We start from the raw sequence: 21,484 nt of genomic DNA on the forward strand, positions 1-21,484 counted from the left end.
TAACTATTGAAACAGACATCCCCAACTTTCGTGCGATAGTTTTTCGGAGGGCAGGGTTACCACTTTAGGCAGGGACTTTCACTTACCTCACCACTTCTTGTGTACGGCTGGTGGCTGGTCGTGGATTTGCCTGCTTTTTCCCTTCTGGAATTAAGCCCAGTCGGTGTGTGCCTTTTTTTTTTCAGTACAGCACATTCCTCATACACTCCTTTGATGGCTGAATAGCTACATTTAGCTCGGAAAGGGTTGTTATGTAGCCCTCCCAGTAAGGGTCAATCCGCTTCGGCATCGTTGCAGCTAATGTCCCACGATCTCAGTACTGATGTGAATCACCACTCCCCGTTTTGACGTGCTAAAGTTGATAACAGCTCCACCAGCGGCCTTCAAACTCGTCACCAGAGATCCGGAACGACATTCTGCCGTCTCTACTTTTAATAATAATGTTATTTGCTTTACGTCCCACTAACTACTTTTTAAGGTCTTCGGAGACGTCGAGGTGCCGGAATTTAGTCCCGCAGGAGTTCTTTTACGTGCCAGTAAATCTACCGACACGGGGATGTCGTATTTGAGCACCTTCAAATACCATCGGACTGAGCCAGGATCGAACCTGCCAAGTTGGGATTAGAAGGCCAGCGCCTTAACCGTCTGAGCCACTCAGCCCGGCATCTCTACTTATCCACAAGGTGGTTGAAAACAGAGTTGCCAATATAATTCCGTGAATATAAGTCAGAAACACACACACGTAAAAAAGCAAAACACTGTCTTTGAAACCCCTCAATGTAAAGTTCTGAGATTTTAACAGATTTTGCATCGCTGCTGGCGGCCCTGTTGTCATTGTGATTTAGCTGGTTTTGTAAGTGGACTGTTTTTAACAGGTTTTGAACGTGTAGCCATTGTAATTTTGACGAGTTTTGCTAGTGAATGTAACTTTCTGATCGACGTTTCAAGCGATTTTAGTTGGTTTCACTAGTGAATAACTTCAGATGTTTGTAGACGACGCTGAGACTTTTCAAACGATCATAATAGTTGACATTTTTTAAATTGTAGTTTAACAGGTTTTGCAAGTGGACAGCTCAATATTAAAGCTGTTATATTTCAGAAAACTGTGCATATTTTGTTAATCTTTTAGAGATTTACGAACGCACTTTCACTAGTAGAAATGGAAGTAGTTAAGAAAATATATGCAGACCTTCTTGTTTCTATTTTAACATATGTAGTTACTAGATTTCCACTGAGATAAATACTTCAGCACTGTCAACAATGGTTGCAAAATGTATGAATAAGTTAACATTTTGTTTTGTATATTTTAAAGTGTATAAATTGCAATTTCTTCATAGGTATTGGTCAGTTTTGTTAGAGTGGATGGACCGTAGAATATACCCATGGTATCCTTTGCCTATTTTAGGAGGCGGATAAAATACGGCATCTCTCTTGAAGCACCTCTTTAAAAATGCAAGTAACGTCTTTCACAGCATCCATACAAATCATCCGTGCCCTGTATGGCATATACCAGGTGTTTTCCATAAAATCAAAGCCATATCCATGCCGAACCGTACATCCTATCCACCAGGTGATGGTGGTTGTGGTATCCATGGTATTCCCTGCCAGTCTTTAAGAGGTGACTAAAAGGGGGCCCTAGGAACTATTAACTTCGGAGTGTATGTTGGCAACCACGGGGCTCATACCTGAGCATTTGATATTGCTTCCGCGTGTGCCAGACTTCTCACTTTCCTCTATCCTTTCCGATTTCCCTTGCTCAACTCTTGCTCTTTTTCCTATCTCGACAGTATTAGGTTTTCGATCTCTAGGGAGTCTCTCATTATCACGCCCTTCGTGGTCGTTGTCTTTCTTTGGCCTCTACCTTCATTCTTCGAAGGATCAGACCTTTTTGCGTTTTATTTTTATTTTTAAGTTAAGAAAGTATAGTCATGTATTTGGAATTCCTTTTAAAACAACGATTACTGGGCGAGTTGGCCGTGCGCGTAGAGGCGCGCGGCTGTGAGCTTGCATCCGGGAGATAGTAGGTTCGAATCCCACTATCGGCAGCCCTGAAGATGGTTTTCCGTGGTTTCTCATTTTCACACCAGGCAAATGCTGGGGCTGTACCTTAATTAAGGCCACGGCCGCTTCCTTCCAACTCCTAGGCCTTTCCTATCCCATCGTCGCCATAAGACCTATCTGTGTCGGTGCGACGTTAAGCCCCTAGCAAAAAAAAAGCAACGATTACCACTTTCATCATCATTCAGTTTTGTTCTGAAATATAATAAAACAAAAATTCACAACTGAGGAAACGTATTTTACTAGAATGAGCCAGATTCTGTAGACTGTGAAATGTAATATGTAGGTAATATTTAATCTAAGATCAAGAAGAGGTAACTTATCAATGCAATTACTGCATATGAAGAATATTTTCCAAATTTCTATTTTACCAACTTCTTGTCCCTTTCTTGAGGGATGTTGTAGAAATTTGGGGTTTTTAATACCGCTCCTAGATCGTGAAAATTGATTAGGCTACTATGCAATAAAATGTGTCAAATATATTAATGTCCGACTCGTTGGCTGAAAGGTCACCGTACTGGCCTTCGGTTCAGAGGGTCCCGGGTTCGATTCCAGGCCGGGTCGGGGATTTTAACCTTAATTGGTAAATTTCAATGGCACGAGGGCTGGGTGTATGTGTTGTCTTCATCATCATTTCATCCTCATCACGACGCGCAGGTCGCCTACGGGTGTCAAATAGAAAGACCTGCACCCGGCGAGCCGAACCCGTCCTGGGATGTCCCGGCACTAAAAGCCATACGACATTTCATTTCAAATATGAATATTGGAATCCTTTATTAGATTTGTATTGGTTGCTGTCCGTTTATCATGATAACGACTGACTCATTTTTGCCGAAAAAATATTTGATACTGACTGAACGACCTTGCCTTTATAAAGAAGAAGGGATATCATGTTACAGTTAGGACTACTTGCGGTCGGGATTCCCTAAAGCCACTTTTCAAAGGGAACCACCTAACCTTGAATTGCGGTTGTTACCAGCTTCATTCACGCCCTGACAAGCCGGATACTAGTGTTTCCATGTTCTACACCCTCGTTGAAAAATGCATGTATAGTTAGGTATGAGGATAAGCATTAACACGATTAATTTCTTTTTAAAAGTCCCAAATAAACAGGTGAAGTAAATGATTTTTTTCTGGAAAGAATGTAATTCAGGGCTTATAAAATATTCTGCAACCGTTAGTAAATTCGTGTGCGTGCATTCCCGTGGTGGTGCTGAACTTTATAGAGTTACATTCTAAAAAGAAAAGAAAAGGTTTGTACCATTCCCTCCTGCCAATCTTAAAAAATATCGTACAGGCTTGGAATCGAACCCAGGCCTCCGAGGATGGCACCTAATAGCGCTAACCGTTGATCTATTGAGGTGGATTCTGCTACCATATACCGAGCAAGTGGCTGTGCGGTTTGGGTGACGAAGCTGTAAGCTTGCATTCGAGAGAAAGTGGGTTCGAACCCGACTGTCGGCAGCCCTGAAGATGGCTTTCCGCGTTTTCCCATGTTCACATCAGCAAAATGCGGGGCTGTACCTTAATTAAGGCCACGGTCGCTTCCTTCCCGATCGTAGTCCTTTCCTATCCCGTCGTCGCCATAAGACCTATCTGTATCGGTGCAACATAAAGCAAATTGAAAAAATATGTATATAATTATCATAACGTCATTCTCAAATATTTGTCAATGAAAATATATTTTAAGGAATGTTATCTCGACCTTAAAGTTTTCCGCTGCATATGAACCAGTCAGTAATCTGTCCACCTTTTAAGTTACATTTTGGTGCCCTAATTCAGCGTTTATCAAATTATGGTCCGTGGACCTTGAATGGTCCTCGAGTTCTGCCTTTGTGGTCCTCTGATACTGAACAATTATTTGGTGAAACCGAGCATTTGTCCGAGTAAGACGGAAATCTTTCTCTATAGTCGAAAACAACAAATTAACGGGATTTCCGCTGTAAAACGTTTCCTTCATAAAAACATATGATCAACACATTGTATGTCCTTATGAACTTTATTAATTCCATACTGTTTCCATTTATCTTTTTCTCTTCCAGGATTTACATTTCATGAACATTATGACTCTACCTTCTCTAACCTACAAAGAAAGGGAATTACTGTTTCAACAGTTTCATACTTTCAAAAAATGTTGGGCGAGAAACAATGCAACAAGGTTAAGTTTGGTGTTCCTTGATTCATGCTCATGCTCTCTCTGACTATCCGTGTTTACGTTACTGTGAAGCGATCAGATACGATTTGTAATGAAACTGCGGGAAGTAGTAACTCTACGGCAAAGTGTCATTTTCCTTACTCATTTGAGTACAGGAAGACAGTAGCTGCGATTGAGAATTAATGCTATTTGCTTTACGTCTCGCTAACTACTTTTTCGGTCTTCGGAGACGCCGAGGTGCCGGAATTTAGTCCCGCAGGAGTTTTTTACGTGCCAGTAAATCTACCGACACGAGGTGACGTATTTGAGCACCTTCAAATACCACCGGACTGAGCCAGGATCGAACCTGCCAAGTTGGGGTCAGAAGGCCAGCGCCTCAACCGTCTGAGCCACTCAGCCCGGCGATTGAGAATTACAAGTGGAGCGAGCGGTAGGGGAATTTATAGACAATAAAAAGTATCCGAGTATTAGGGATTTAGCGACCGGGCAGAAGGGGCATAGAGATCAACATTTTAAAAAAGTTACAAAATTGTAAGTTATTTTGCTATCTGTGAGAATTTCTATAGAGACGTAAAGCCTGAGAGTTCACCAACATAAGTGCGGTAGTAGTTGTTTTTTTGTCCGACTCGTTGGCTGAACGGTCAGCGTACTGGCCTTCGGTTCAGAAGGTCCCGGGTTCGATTCCCGGCCGAGTCGGGGATTTTAACCTTCATTGGTTACTTCCAATGGCCCAGGGGCTGGGTGTTTGTGCTGTCCCCGACATCCCTGCAACTCACCCACCACACACAACACTATCCTCCACCACAATAAATGAAATGGCGTATAGCTTTTAGTGCCGGGAGTGTCCGAGGACAAGTTCGGCTCGCCAGGTGCAGGTCTTTTGACTTGACCGGCCGGGAATCGAACTCGGGACCCCTGTGACCAAAGCCCAGCACGCTAACCATTTAGCCATGGAGCCGGTCCTCCACGACAATAACACGCAATTACCTACACATGTCAGATGACGCCCACCCTCATCGGAGAGTCTGCCTTACAAGGGCTGCACTCGGCTAGAAATAGCCACACGAAATTATTATTATATTTTTTTTAGGCATATTAATTCAATACTATTGGTACAATAAATCTGTCACCAAAGGAACAATAAATACACATGTACTGTATTACAATTAAATAGAAGCACGGCGTGATTATTCAATTAAAGAGTAATTTAGTATTTGACTACACACTAATAGACACCAGATATAAGTTGAAATGGCGGACAGCTTTTACTGCCGGCAGTGTCCGAGGACATGTTCGGCTCGCCAGGTGCAGGTCTTTTGATTTGACTCTCGTAGGCGACCTGCATATTGTGATGAGGATGAAATGTTGATGAAGAGGACACATACATCCAGCCTCTGTGCCAGCGGAATCAATCAATTATGGTTAAAATTCCCGACTCTGCCGGGAATCGAACCCAAGACCCTTGCAACCAAAGGCGAGCATGCTAACCATTTAGCCATGGAGCCGGACACCAGATAAAACTGACCAAACAGACTGACTAACTGAGACTGCCAAACTGACGAATAAGGGTGGCTAGCGGGTGAATCATACTTGTGTCAGGACTTCGGCAAAAATGTACCCCTGCAACCCTTTGTCGGAGCACATGCTACACATCGCGGTGCGGGTCTCCACTACTTGCTGTGGCGCTCTACAAATCTCGGTTAGCCGAGACGAACGATAGCATTTTTCTTAATAATTAAACAAATTAACGGAAGGAATTATCTGAAAAGACAACAGGGTTTGTACAAATTGCTTTTTTAAAAAATAATTCTTAGTTTCAGGCGGCCAAAATGAATAAAAACTTTTTCCCTACAAAGTCATCCAATCACCACCAATGAGAAAGAAGGCAAATCCGTCATAGTTTTCTTCTCCGTTATCTCTTTACCCTCCAGGGTCGGTTTTTCCCTCGGACTCAGCGAGGGATCCCACCTGTACTGCCTCAAGGGCAGTGTCCTGGAGCTTCAGACTCTGGGTCGGGGGAAACAACTGGGAAGAATGATCAGTATCTCGCCCAGGCGGCCTCATCTGCTATGCTGAATAGGGGTCTTGCGGGGGGATGGAAAGATTGGAAGGGATAGACAAGGAAGAGGGAAGGAAGCGGCCGTGGCCTTAAATTTGGTACCATCCCGGCATTTGCCTGAAGGAGAAGTGGGAAACCACGGAAAATACTTCCAGGATGGCTAAGGTGGGAATCGAGCCCATCTCTACTCATTTGACCTCCCGAGGCTGAGTGGACCGCGTTCCAGCCCTCGTACCACTTTTCAAATTTCGTGGCAGAGCTGGGAATCGAACCCGGGCCTCTTGGGGTGGCAGCTAATCACACTAATCCCTACACCACAGAGGCGTACGTCATAGTATGAAATAATATATTGTACCCAACAGCCACTAAAAGTGATAAGTTTACGTTACTTATTTCGAAATTCTGAGCCTCGGACGTAAACATCTCACTTGTAACGTAAGAGATCACTTTCTCTGGCAGTTGAATAAATAACTTTTCACACTGAGAATGTCGGAAAGCTTTTTTTCAATTTTCTATTAGAAAAAGTACTGGCTAAAATAAAGGAACACCTGTTTCACACTAGCAGTAACAAATTTGATCGTCGTAATTCGCTTTGAAAGGGATCAACATCAGGCATCTGAAGTCCACCAGGAGAAGAGGTTCATCTGTGAACCTTGTATACCGATGTTTAGGTGTGCTACTAAAAGGGTCGACCAAGGCATGATTGTATTAGACCCATGAAACTAGTTGTGATTAATACCATCACGCGGGGAACACCATGGGTTGCCTTGACTTGCGAGTAGTACGGTACACAATATGTTTGTGATTAGTAGCAGCAGGGAGTGGTTCACTGTGGGTTTCTAGTACCCGTGATCATTACCATTGTGAGAAACACCACGGGGCTGGGCGTTGCCTGTGATTAGTACCCACTATATGAGTGACACCACGGGAATACCGGCGCTCGTTACTAGCACACCTAGGTGAGAAACACTAGGGTTTGCGTTGCCTATGAGTGGCGCCATTATGTGAGAAACACCATAGGTCTGCGTTACCTGTGCGACGTACAATACTTGTGAGTAGTAGCATAATGTGTGGAACACCGTGAGTCTACGCTACTTTTGATTAGTACCGCAACGTGACAAATACCATCGTTCTACTTGACTAGCGATAAGTACCATTTTGAGGGGTCACTGAACTGGATTTTGGACCCCTTTAGACAACAAGCATCCTCGATTCAGGATTGTGCGTTAAAAGCAGTCCCTTGGTCAGTAATACTATTGTTTATGTTAGTTTCTGGGTGGAATCCACCGATTGTTTTAAATTCATATCCATCCATTCATTCTTCATGACATTTTTTATTCGATTTTGAACTTTTAAATTGTCATTACATTTCGTGCCATTAGTGGCCGATGACCTAGATGTTAGACCCCTTTAAACAACAAGCATCATAATCGTCAAAATATAATATGGATGCCATAAATATAGAGTTCCGAATATAAATCAGTACAATAAAATAGACCCGTCTCTAATGAACTTATGAGATCCGATGTTTCGGGAATCCAATTACGATGGCAGGCTTTACCTCACAGACACATAGAAACTTGTGTTTGAGGATAGGTAAACCGGTGCCTATGCAAATCAAGACACTTATATGCGTAACCTGCCATTTATAGAAACACAATAAAACAAAATCATATAACCACTTAACACTAAATAATTGCAGTGAAGTGAGCTTTGAGGTTTTACATAAATTCACACACTCCTTTTTCGATACGCAACTAAACTGGAGTTCGACCAATTGACTGCTCTAATTGCTGTTATGCAGTTCGGCGATCTCGTTATTCAAAATGTTGAATTGAAATTTCGACACGCAATTAGTAGCACACGTATTATTTTGAAACTGAGCGCCTTGTTTATCATCAACAACCACTACGTTTTATAATTAATTCCTCATAAAACGCTACCCACTTGTTATTCTCCTCTTTAAATATCTGTGGAATAACTTACTCAGAGTTTTACAGGTTATAAGGAAGTAGATCAAGAGCCTCCGTGGCTCAGACGGCACTGGGTTCCGTGGTTCAAATCACGGTCACTCCATGTGAGATTAGTGCTGGACAAAGCGGAGGCGGGACAGGTTTTTATCCGGGTACTCCGGTATTCCCTCTCATCATTCATTTAATTTCATCTTTCAGTCATTAATCATTGCCCCAGAGGAGTTCAACAGGCTTCGACAGCCGGCACAATTCCTATCCCGTCGCTAGATGGGGCTTCATTCATTCCATTCCTGACCCAGTCGAATGACTGGAAATAGGCTGTGGATTTTTTTTCTAAGGATGTAGGTCACTGACTAACAGTTCATGTGACGGTGCAGTCTCAAAATATCTGAACACGAAATTGACAGAAAATCATATCGAAATATCCGCAAGAAATATGCGCGGTAACGGAAATACATAAGGTAATGGATGAGTCTCACATATCCGAGATTGTAGGAAGGTGGATAGATGAGAGGGACTTTAAAAACCATTTTTAATTTTTCTAGTTGGGTGCCCGTATTATTAATTTTATGTGAAAGGTTTTTTCAGCTTCTTCGACGACCATTGGCTGTACAATCCGAAAATTCTACTTAAGCTGTGGAATTGTCATGGTAAACGACACAGAGCAAAGAATATCCTTGAAGCATGGAATTCTAAGTTCAACCATATGATAAAAAGAACAAGGAGTAGGAATCTTGTTTGGAAAAAGAAGCTGGAACATCTGATTTTCACATAGCCAGGATAGATATTGAACCCATGACCTTTGTGCCCTAAGAACATTATGCATTATATAACAATTAAATTAAAAGTTGGATTCTTGATAGCATGGATCTGACACGTGACGAGGGGGTGATTACCTTCGGTCCCACGCTCTGGGGTACGTGACGTCAACCACACGTGTCGACGGCGGAAGAATCTCAAGTCATTTTTATGAACTATTTCAAAGCGCGTGTACATGGCGTGACCACGCCAAGTCAAAAAAAATATAGTGCCTATCAAAGGAGGTCAATCATCTCACAAATCGAACCCGTAAAATTTTTAAATGTCCATGAACACTACCGCCAGAAATGTAGCAAGCATGTAGTCACTTTCAAAACTCTTGAAATTACAGTTTAGGTAAGTCAGAAAGTTTATAGGAAAAATCTTGGCGGCAAAAGGGAGAGATCCGAAGAGAGGGGGTAACTGCTATAAATATGAAGGGACGCCATGACGAAGCTTCCTTCTCCGGCATTTGTGATACAAAGCGGACGAAAAATTGTTGAGCTGCTCTGCGAAATCAAACCAACGAAAGTAGACTGAGTTCAACTGCAGATTTTAGCCATTGCGGCTAAGTCTTGACTCCATGAGGAGATAGTTTTCTTGAGTGAAATAACTGTACCAGATAGGACGGTCAAAGTACTGAATAAATTCTAATGTGATTAAGTAATTCGTGTGCGGAAATAATTATAGTCCATCGTGTGCGTTCAAGCAAACAAGTGAAGGGTATTTTCTTTTTTTTAATGCTTTATTCCAGGAAACCTGAAGAAATAATAACAAAATTGTGAAGCCATGAATGTAAAAATGGCTAAATAAAATGCCAGGGTCGCAGGTGAGCCCTAAGACGAATACTGGCATGAAGACATGAGGTAGGTGATTTTCCATCTTACTACCTCTCATATCCTGTCTCGTGATTTCTTAAAGTGTATTTGAATGGGGATATACGACGCAGTGGTCACCCTACTAAGTTTTGTAAATGTGAGAGTACGACTAAAAGAGTCATTTGTTTTATTTTCCACTTGGATAAATTTTTGAAGTCTTGCGAGGGCCGTAAAATGTTGTTAAAAGTTACTGAATAGGGTTCCGAAGTGATACCACGTCCAATGTAGATCGTCATCCGTGTGAGTGTACTGCCTATATTTTGTTATGTCAAATTAAGATGTTCATTCGACGTAAAATTCTTCTGTCTGCAATTTGACGTTAATAATAATAATCCATGGTCACTCATTTTCAATCGAGTGGAAGCGCGCTGTCGGATGAGAACCTAGGGTGATGAATTTGGTCACGGAGAGAAACGTTTTTATTTAATGCCCATTTTTAACTGTGTCTGACTGACAAATAAAAGATCTAGTAGAATGTTTCAGTCATTTCTCGTAAAAATCAAGTTATTAAATACGATATCATTTATGCGAAGTTATTCATGATTAATGCATTGTGCGATATTAGACGTTGGGATTTCTAGTGGGGATTTTATTCCAGTTCTTGGTCGATGATAATTGTGGAGCTGGGAAACAGAGGTTAGTTTTGTGAATCAGGTTGGACCTGTCATTGAAGCCGGGACACGGAAGCCCGAGGAATGTTTTATATGAGTTGAGATGAGATGTGCGAATCAGGTTAGAGTCCTGTCATTTGAAGCCGGGACATGATAACCCGAACAATATTATAATGTTGAGAATGGAGAGAAATTCATAGAAATCCATAGCGGTATAATTGGCGACGCGTATCATTAGTGTGGGCATCTTGAAGCATATCTGTGCATTTTGTTGGTTAGAATATCGTATTTGTTTAATCATGTCGGCAGAGTTTAAAGGGAGCATTTTGAGAAGTCAGTCAGGTAGAACGAACCGGGTGGTTTATGTAACTGCCAAGCGAGCATGGGGTGAGAGACCTCAGCTATGATAGCGGGAAAGAAGTGGAGTTGAGATTGTACTGTAATTCTCGGCCAGGGGAAACGTTAAAATGCTGGATTTGGTTGAAATTCATAGCCGGTAATGACATAAGTATTGTGAAATACTGTAAATGGGGACGTAGTGAACATTTGAAATCACGAACTTTGAGTATAAGGAACAGAGTAACCCAATTTCAGGGTTGTCCAAAATATAGAGCGATGGTCGTGACGATCGGTTTGTCTGCGAGGGGTGTGCAAAATTCAGTGATGACGAGATATGACATCGTAATGATATGGCGAGTTGTTTGGTTTGTACGTAGATTATTATGATATCCAAGTGTTAATAACGGTTAGGACTAGATTAGATTTTTAAGCATGATATCACGAGATAGGATATATGTAGCTGGACATGAATTATGTAAAAATTCTCTTCCAGCCAGATAAACATCGCAATATTGAACTCACATCACAGCTGCGTAGAAATTTGTGAAGAAACCAGAGTCCGCGGAGATAAAATTTACTGATCTTTAACATTTCGTTAAATCATTTAAATTTATTTAATTATTAAATTCAGTGAAACCGCATTTTGAAATAACTTTAATCAAGCGAATAACTTGGAGATGCATTCTGGAAATTTTAGTTTGTTTCTGGGAAATATAAAAATAAAGTAACGATTAAGGGGACATATCCGAAAAAAATGGATTTTTCTGCCACTAAGTTTGTGAGCATTGCTATTGTTGTAATTATTGAACTTTGATGGATTGAGCAGTGAATGTGCTGGGGATAGTAAAGTGGAACTTTGGTCATAAACCGATGTAACTTAATTGTGTGTAGCCTTCAGCCTAGAAACATGGATGGTCAGGGGGTCATCAACCTCAGTGACTTAGATTAGGGCCATATGCCATCGTAGCATCATTTCCTTGCGGTCATCATCCACAATGACTTTAAAGTAACTTAAAAGATTAGATGTCGGTCCATGACATAGACGCAGGTCACATCGATTCAATTAAGGGTCCATGCCGTAGAACCACTGTGTGGCACACACCGATTGGACGGCCTTAATTATTCCCAGAGTCCAGAGTTCGTGTTACGAGGGCTGGACCATAACGAATCACTATGATGGTACATGTGGTCTCACATGGAAGCCGAATTTAAGGATTTCCAGACTTTCCTTTCTTAAATGATTAATAATTGAGATAATGGTTTCTAGTAAGAATGCCCATCAGGCAGTTACGTTAAAGTCTCACACCAGTGTTCTGACGTTTATGTAAAAATGATTGTGGTGTCCAGTGGACACAATTGACTATGACACCGTTGACATAGTAAATTACTTCAGAATTTTCCTGAATAAATAGGAATCTTTTAAACAGACCTTTCATTCCAGTAGATAGATTAGAATTAATGAACCCTACCTTTACCTCAGCAAGTGACGAAGAACCCGAAACGACCCAAGAGACAGATCTCATGAATTTTGCTGATAGGTAAGGAAGGTAGGTACCCCTCAATATGGACCTAAAGGGTTCATTAAAATGTTGCCCAACGTGGTGGCTTCAGTCACTTAAGACAGGGCCTAAGTACATCGAGAGAAGAACTACAAGTTAGGTTGGTTGACATCAGTGAAACGATGACCAATTGTAGGATTGTTATACGTTGGTCGACCAGTAAAATGTCGCACCAACGATGGGGCATAAGTCACGATAACGATGAGGGAACCTAAGTCACGATAACGATAAGGATATTTTGAAAAAAATCGTGTACTAGGGGAAAAGAGAAATAATGTTGAGGCTATGCCACATTATGTTTGATAAAATCGTGCGCCAGAGTTGATAGTGAACTCGAAGAAATAGATAAACGCCCGATGAGTAAGGCTAGGAGATACCACTATGAGAATAATTTATCTACTGAATGAAAGGTATAATTTAAGTGTGTTAGTGTAATTGCCCAAATTTTTTAATACTGGTTTGAGTGTTTTGGCTGATCACTTTGATCGAGTGAACATTGCAGTTCACGTTTTATTAAATAATTTTTTAGAGAATGTTGCATTAACAGTGTGATGTGTTAGATAGGAGGATGTTGTGATGTTTATCGTTGTAGTCTTATTATACGCCGTTGAAGTCTCGGGCTCACCGATGACCTATCGTTTCTGTTAAATACAGTATGTTTATGCAGGAGGGAGAATTGGCCCAAGAGCAGGTGGCCCAAATGATCAAGGACTAAATGGAGAGGATGGAAAATAATAAGAAGGACTTTATGGAGAGAATGGATGCCGATAGGAAGGTTGCGGAAGCCGATAGGAAGGTTGCGGAAGCCGATAGAAAGGACTTAAATGAGAATATTAAATCTATGAGTGTAAGGTTGGAAACAGTGGACAATAAATTAGATAGTGCAGATGTAGAATTAAAAGGTATGAAGGAAGTTGTTCAAAATGTTGACATTAAAGTGCAGGACACTCAGGATAGTTGTAAGGAAGCTAGCGTTGATATTAGGAAGGACATTGGTGACTTTAAACATGAAATAAATCAGCAGTTTATAGAAACTCGCGAGCTACATCGTGTTCTTAGTGAAAATCAGGACATAATTAGAGGAGACCTCGATAGGCACGTCAACGAAAGTAGGGAACTACATCAGCAGTTGATGTCAGATCAAGCTGAGCTTAAGACCGATCTGAAGACAGAGGTAGAGAAGTTCAACATCATGCGTGAAGACGATAAGTCAAAGGTCTTCACAGCAATGAATGAACATAAGGAAATGTTGTGTAAAGAGATAGCCGTCGTAAATGACAAAGTAGACCAGGTAGCCGAAGACGTCAAGGCAACTGTAGACCAGCGTATTGAGGCCATTGACTTTAAATTAATCCAGATGAATAAAGAGGATATGAGAAAATTAGGTACGACTCAGGAAGAAACGCATAGGAGTTTTGAGGAGGTACAAGCAGACTTGAAGGAACTAAGTGAAAATATAAGGGTGGACGCGAAAGAATTGAAGGAGAAGTTAGAAATAGTGAATGTTAAACCGGACACTACACTGGAACAGCTAGATGACATGCAGTCTCTCAAATCAGCGTCAGAAGTAACTACGCATGTGGAAAACCAAGTGAATGTTGTAAACCACATCCAAGAGAGTGAACCGGATAGGGATGTTTCGCAGGCAGTCATACAAGAGAATAATGGGCAAGGGTTTGAAACCATACCAAACCAGGATAGTAAGAACGTGGAACAGCCCAGCTACCTGTACGGAAAGTGGAATAGACGCCGTGATCCATGTAGGAGGAACCAGGGTCGATGTCGGGAAAATTCTTACCAAAGACGCAGACGCCGCTGTGGAAATGAAGCCGATAGAAGATGGAATAATTACAAATCCAGATATTCTGATCTATGGCATGGGTCTGAAGAGGAAAAAGCAAAACCTAAACGATTTGGTGCCAGTAAGAAGAAGAGACCTAAGAAAAGCAGCAGTGATGAGAGGGACGAAAATTCAGACGACGATGCCAGCGATGACGATTATAGTCCGTCAAGAAAGGATAAAGCAAATGCGAAGAAGTGTAAGCCAGCTGCTAAAATGAAGAAGATGAGGATGATGATGAAGAAGATGTGTAAATCAGCTGCTAAAATGAAGAAGATGAGGATGATGATGAAGAAGATGTGTAAATCAGCTGCTAAAATGAAGAAGATGAGGGTGATGATGAAGAAGCAGAGTAAGCCAGCTGCTAAAATGAAGATGAGGATGATGATGAAGAAGAAGGGTCAGCCAGCTGCTAAAATGAAGGATATGAGGAGAATGATGAAGAAGAAGAACGGTAAACCACCTGCAAAAATGAAGAAAGGCAGTGACAACGATAGTAATGAGGACAGGGATTTGAACCCAGAAACTTCGCATTTTGATGTGAATGCAAGTTCGTCGAGAAGTTGGAAGGACAAACCACCTAACTTCCAATAAGTCAACTACAATTCACTGGAGATCTACCCCGCAACCCCGAACTCTCCGAGCAACCAAGAACTACCAGGAAGCTGAAGGCATCAACCAGTATCCGTACACCAGAAGATGACCAACTGCATAAGAGAGAGGAAAGGAATTCACATTCGAAGGACATGTTTCAACAGACGTCAAAATTAGAAATTTCGCCATCTGGAGTATTTAAAGGAAATTCCTTGTCACTGTGCGAAAGGAATTCGTGTCTTGGGGGAAATATGAACCCATGACCTTTGTGCCCTAAGAACATTATGCATTATATAACAATTAAATTAAAAGTTGGATTCTTGATAGCATGGATCTGACACGCGACGAGGGGGTGATTACCTTCGGTCCCACGCTCTGGGGTACGTGACGTCAACCACACGTGTCGACGGCGGAAGAATCTCAAGTCATTTTTATGAACTATTTCAAAGCGCGTGTACATGGCGTGACCACGCCAAGTCAAAAAAATATAGTGCCTATCAAAGGAGGTCAATCATCTCACAAATCGAACCCGTAAAATTTTTAAATGTCCATGAACACTACCGCCAGAAATGTAGCAAGCATGTAGTCACTTTCAAAACTCTTGAAATTACAGTTTAGGTAAGTCAGAAAGTTTATAGGAAAAATCTTGGCGGCAAAAGGGAGAGATCCGAAGAGAGGGGGTAACTGCTATAAATATGAAGGGACGCCATGACGAAGCTTCCTTCTCCGGCATTTGTGATACAAAGCGGACGAAAAATTGTTGAGCTGCTCTGCGAAATCAAACCAGCGAAAGTAGACTGAGTTCAACTGCAGATTTTAGCCATTGCGGCTAAGTCTTGACTCCATGAGGAGATAGTTTTCTTGAGTGAAATAACTGTACCAGATAGGACGGTCAAAGTACTGAATAAATTCTAATGTGATTAAGTAATTCGTGTGCGGAAATAATTATAGTCCATCGTGTGCGTTCAAGCAAACAAGTGAAGGGTATTTTCTTTTTTTTAATGCTTTATTCCAGGAAACCTGAAGAAATAATAACAAAATTGTGAAGCCATGAATGTAAAAATGGCTAAATAAAATGCCAGGGTCGCAGGTGAGCCCTAAGACGAATACTGGCATGAAGACATGAGGTAGGTGATTTTCCATCTTACTACCTCTCATATCCTGTCTCGTGATTTCTTAAAGTGTATTTGAATGGGGATATACGACGCAGTGGTCACCCTACTAAGTTTTGTAAATGTGAGAGTACGACTAAAAGAGTCATTTGTTTTATTTTCCACTTGGATAAATTTTTGAAGTCTTGCGAGGGCCGTAAAATGTTGTTAAAAGTTACTGAATAGGGTTCCGAAGTGATACCACGTCCAATGTAGATCGTCATCCGTGTGAGTGTACTGCCTATATTTTGTGATGTCAAATTAAGATGTTCATTCGACGTAAAATTCTTCTGTCTGCAATTTGACGTTAATAATAATAATCCATGGTCACTCATTTTCAATCGAGTGGAAGCGCGCTGTCGGATGAGAACCTAGGGTGATGAATTTGGTCACGGAGAGAAACGTTTTTATTTAATGCCCATTTTTAACTGTGTCTGACTGACAAATAAAAGATCTAGTAGAATGTTTCAGTCATTTCTCGTAAAAATCAAGTTATTAAATACGATATCATTTATGCGAAGTTATTCATGATTAATGCATTGTGCGATATTAGACGTTGGGATTTCTAGTGGGGATTTTATTCCAGTTCTTGGTCGATGATAATTGTGGAGCTGGGAAACAGAGGTTAGTTTTGTGAATCAGGTTGGACCTGTCATTGAAGCCGGGACACGGAAGCCCGAGGAATGTTTTATATGAGTTGAGATGAGATGTGCGAATCAGGTTAGAGTCCTGTCATTTGAAGCCGGGACATGATAACCCGAACAATATTATAATGTTGAGAATGGAGAGAAATTCATAGAAATCCATAGCGGTATAATTGGCGACGCGTATCATTAGTGTGGGCATCTTGAAGCATATCTGTGCATTTTGTTGGTTAGAATATCGTATTTGTTTAATCATGTCGGCAGAGTTTAAAGGGAGCATTTTGAGAAGTCAGTCAGGTAGAACGAACCGGGTGGTTTATGTAACTGCCAAGCGAGCATGGGGTGAGAGACCTCAGCTATGATAGCGGGAAAGAAGTGGAGTTGAGATTGTACTGTAATTCTCGGCCAGGGGAAACGTTAAAATGCTGGATTTGGTTGAAATTCATAGCCGGTAATGATATAAGTATTGTGAAATACTGTAAATGGGGACGTAGTGAACATTTGAAATCACGAACTTTGAGTATAAGGAACAGAGTAACCCAATTTCAGGGTTGTCCAAAATATAGAGCGATGGTCGTGACGATCGGTTTGTCTGCGAGGGGTGTGCAAAATTCAGTGATGACGAGATATGACATCGTAATGATATGGCGAGTTGTTTGGTTTGTACGTAGATTATTATGATATCCAAGTGTTAATAACGGTTAGGACTAGATTAGATTTTTAAGCATGATATCACGAGATAGGATATATGTAGCTGGACATGAATTATGTAAAAATTCTTTTCCAGCCAGATAAACATCGCAATATTGAACTCACATCACAGCTGCGTAGAAATTTGTGAAGAAACCAGAGTCCGCGGAGATAAAATTTACTGATCTTTAACATTTCGTTAAATCATTTAAATTTATTTAATTATTAAATTCAGTAAAACCGCATTTTGAAATAACTTTAATCAAGCGAATAACTTGGAGATGCATTCTGGAAATTTTAGTTTGTTTCTGGGAAATATAAAAATAAAGTAACGATTAAGGGGACATATCCGAAAAAAATGGATTTTTCTGCCACTAAGTTTGTGAGCATTGCTATTGTTGTAATTATTGAACTTTGATGGATTGAGCAGTGAATGTGCTGGGGATAGTAAAGTGGAACTTTGGTCATAAACCGATGTAACTTAATTGTGTGTAGCCTTCAGCCTAGAAACATGGATGGTCAGGGGGTCATCAACCTCAGTGACTTAGATTAGGGCCATATGCCATCGTAGCATCATTTCCTTGCGGTCATCATCCACAATGACTTTAAAGTAACTTAAAAGATTAGATGTCGGTCCATGACATAGACGCAGGTCACATCGATTCAATTAAGGGTCCATGCCGTAGAACCACTGTGTGGCACACACCGATTGGACGGCCTTAATTATTCCCAGAGTCCAGAGTTCGTGTTACGAGGGCTGGACCATAACGAATCACTATGATGGTACATGTGGTCTCACATGGAAGCCGAATTTAAGGATTTCCAGACTTTCCTTTCTTAAATGATTAATAATTGAGATAATGGTTTCTAGTAAGAATGCCCATCAGGCAGTTACGTTAAAGTCTCACACCAGTGTTCTGACGTTTATGTAAAAATGATTGTGGTGTCCAGTGGACACAATTGACTATGACACCGTTGACATAGTAAATTACTTCAGAATTTTCCTGAATAAATAGGAATCTTTTAAACAGACCTTTCATTCCAGTAGATAGATTAGAATTAATGAACCCTACCTTTACCTCAGCAAGTGACGAAGAACCCGAAACGACCCAAGAGACAGATCTCATGAATTTTGCTGATAGGTAAGGAAGGTAGGTACCCCTCAATATGGACCTAAAGGGTTCAATATAAATCTCAAAATTTCGAGTAGAATAAATAAATGTTGCATTTTAGTCGAAAGAATAACGGCAGCGCGTCGGACTCTCACCGCTGGGTTCCGTAGTTCAAATCCCGCTCACTCCATGTGAGATTTGTGCTGGACAAAGCGGAGCGGGACAGACTTTTCTCCGGGTACTCCGGTTTTCCCTGTCATCATTCATTCCAGCAACACTCTCCAATATGATTTCATTTCATCTGTCAGTCTTTGACCATTGCCCCAGAAGAGTGCGATGGGCTTCGGCAGCTGGCACAATTCCTATCCTCGCAGCTAAATGGGAGCGTCATTCATTTCATTCCTTTCCCATTTTCACACCAGGAAAATGCTGGGGCTGTGCCTTAATTAAGCCCACGGCCGCTTCCTTCTCATTCCTAGGCCTTTCCTGTCCCATCGTCGCCATAAGACCTATCTGTGTCGGTGCGACGTAAAATAACTAGCATTTAATTCCTGACCCTGTCAAATGACTTGAAATAGGCTGTGGATTTTCATTTTTTTCAGTCGAAAGTAAGTAAAGCTAAGTATGAGGAAACTGACACATCAACTTTTTTGAACAATCTCTTACATCATCACAATGGAGTGACCGAGCTAGTTGGCCGCGTGGTTAAGGGCGCGTAGCTGTGAACTTGAATCTTCGTCGGCAGCCCTAACAGTTATTTCGCGTGGTTTTTCATTTTCACACCAAGCATGCTGCACCTTAGTTAAGCCCACGGCCGCTTCCTTCTCATTCCTAGGCCTTTGCTGTCCCATCGTCGCCATAAGACCTATCTGTGTCGGTGCGACGTTAAACCACTAGCAAGACAAAAAGGAACAGAAACAGAAAACAAACTGGAGTGAAACCGGTGGCAACGTTCTGAGGAAATAAATGGTAGATATTTTCATAGTAAAATTGGTAGATAATCAGGACTGTACATACAAGACAAAGCAATAGCTGCATTTAAAAAATTGTGTTCGCCGTAGAATTGTACACATACCTCAAAGCATTACCTGCATTTAAGAAAATGGATGGCCGTGTGGTTAGGGGCACGCGATTGTGAGCTTGCATCCGGGAGATAGTGAGTTCGAATCCCACTTTCGGCAGCTCTGAAGATGGTTTTCCGTGGTTTCCCATTTTCCCACCAGGCAAATGCTGGGGCAGCAGTACCTTCATTAAGGCCACGGCCGTTTCCTTCACACTCAAAGGCCTTTCCTATCCTATCGTCGCCTAAGACCTATCTATGTCGGTGCGACGTAAAATAAATAGCAAAAAGGAAAAGAAAATGGAACTAGCCTAACTTCGAGCGTGTTCATGGCGTTCGTTGGTCTACTGATCCGCTGTCATATTTATGTCTGTGCGAGGTGATACGGCAGCCCACGGCGAGACTGAGCTCCCATTTTTAACCCGCCAATGCACGGGTTGGGTCTGTGAGACCCATGCGCTGGTATTTCCAACATTTTCTGATAGACGGTGATAGCTGCATGCTTCCGGCTTCTGCTACCTTCCTTTTATCACCGGTGTAGTATTCCTGCAGACGAACATGGGAGTGATTGCTTTACTACGTGAGCAGTGGTAAGTTAAAGTGCTCTGTGGGCCTGTGAGACCCAACCCGTGCAGTCTTGTAAGTTTCTTTTATCATAAGCATTTTAGTCTTTCCATGTTAACCGTGTACATAAAGAAGATTATAGGCTGATTATATCTTAGCGTTTTGTCCAAATCCGTGGTTTAGCTAGCCTGGCTGTCTTTCACCTTAGTTCCTTGGGTTTTATGTACAGAGGTGAGACTGAAAATGGGTTGACCTGGGCTAATCAGTTCGTTTCTTCGTAGGTCTAAGAAAAAGGAGTGTTATGATGTCAGCAATCCACGTGATATGGAACGAGTTGCCGCATTATTGGAGGAACCATTATCAGATGATGAAATTTACTGCGGTTTTCCTCTCGTCGATGCACAGCGACGATAAAACTGAGGAAAGTATAGAAGGAAAGAGGAAGCCTGTAATAGTCACATTCTATAATTCAGGTAAGGGTGGTGTAGCCTGTGTACACGAAAGGACGGCTCGAAACACCAGACTTTGGACAATGGTGGTCTTCTATGCATTGCTGAATATTACAGGCTTTAACGCATATTTAATATTCAGAGCCAACAACTCTAACTCTCCAGACGCAAGGAACATAGTAATTTTTTTGAAGAAACTCTTGTTTCTTCTAACTGAAGAACAAATAAGAGAAAGAGCTGTCTGAATATATCTCCCTAAGAGCATTCGTGATGCTGCAAGGAGGATATCTGGGTTGACGGTAGAAGCAGGATGTGAAAATACAGAAAATAAAAGAGGACGTCGTGCATACTGTAGAGTCAGAAAAGACCCGCTACTCGTGCTGTTTGTACAGAAAGTTAATGTCTCCTGAACTCTCCGTATTTGTGTGCAGTGAATGTAAAGCTGAAATGTGAATGTTCCAGTGAACATTCTGGATCGTGAAGATTAGGTTATGACGATTTCATAAATTTTGACTTGATAGTTCTGAATTTTGTGATCAAATAAAATATTGTGTGTAAATTTGCAGTGGTTAGAGAATTGCTTTGTAAAATGTTAAGTAAGTGTTAATCATCCACGGTTTTGTGACAGCAATGTATTTATAATGTTATCGGAATAGGAGAGAATGAATACTGAAAATAAAAATATATTAGCATACTATAAAAAATAAATATGATGATGGGTCTGTGAGACCCAACCCGTTTACTCATGTAACTTTTTGTGACCCGTGCACTGGCGGGTTAAGAAGAGGGCAGGGAGTCCAGGCTGGTGCTAACAATGAAGCTTTTCGCACCCTTTTGTATTGCTTTGGGTTTATTATAGCCTAATAATACTATATACCCTCAGGGTGTTTTAAATACCACCATTTGAAATTGGGATATTTTGAGACTCGGATGTTTTGAGACGACGTGGA

This window comes from Anabrus simplex, chromosome 1, assembly GCF_040414725.1.
Source record: "Anabrus simplex isolate iqAnaSimp1 chromosome 1, ASM4041472v1, whole genome shotgun sequence".
In the NCBI taxonomy this organism is placed as follows: domain Eukaryota; kingdom Metazoa; phylum Arthropoda; class Insecta; order Orthoptera; family Tettigoniidae; genus Anabrus; species Anabrus simplex.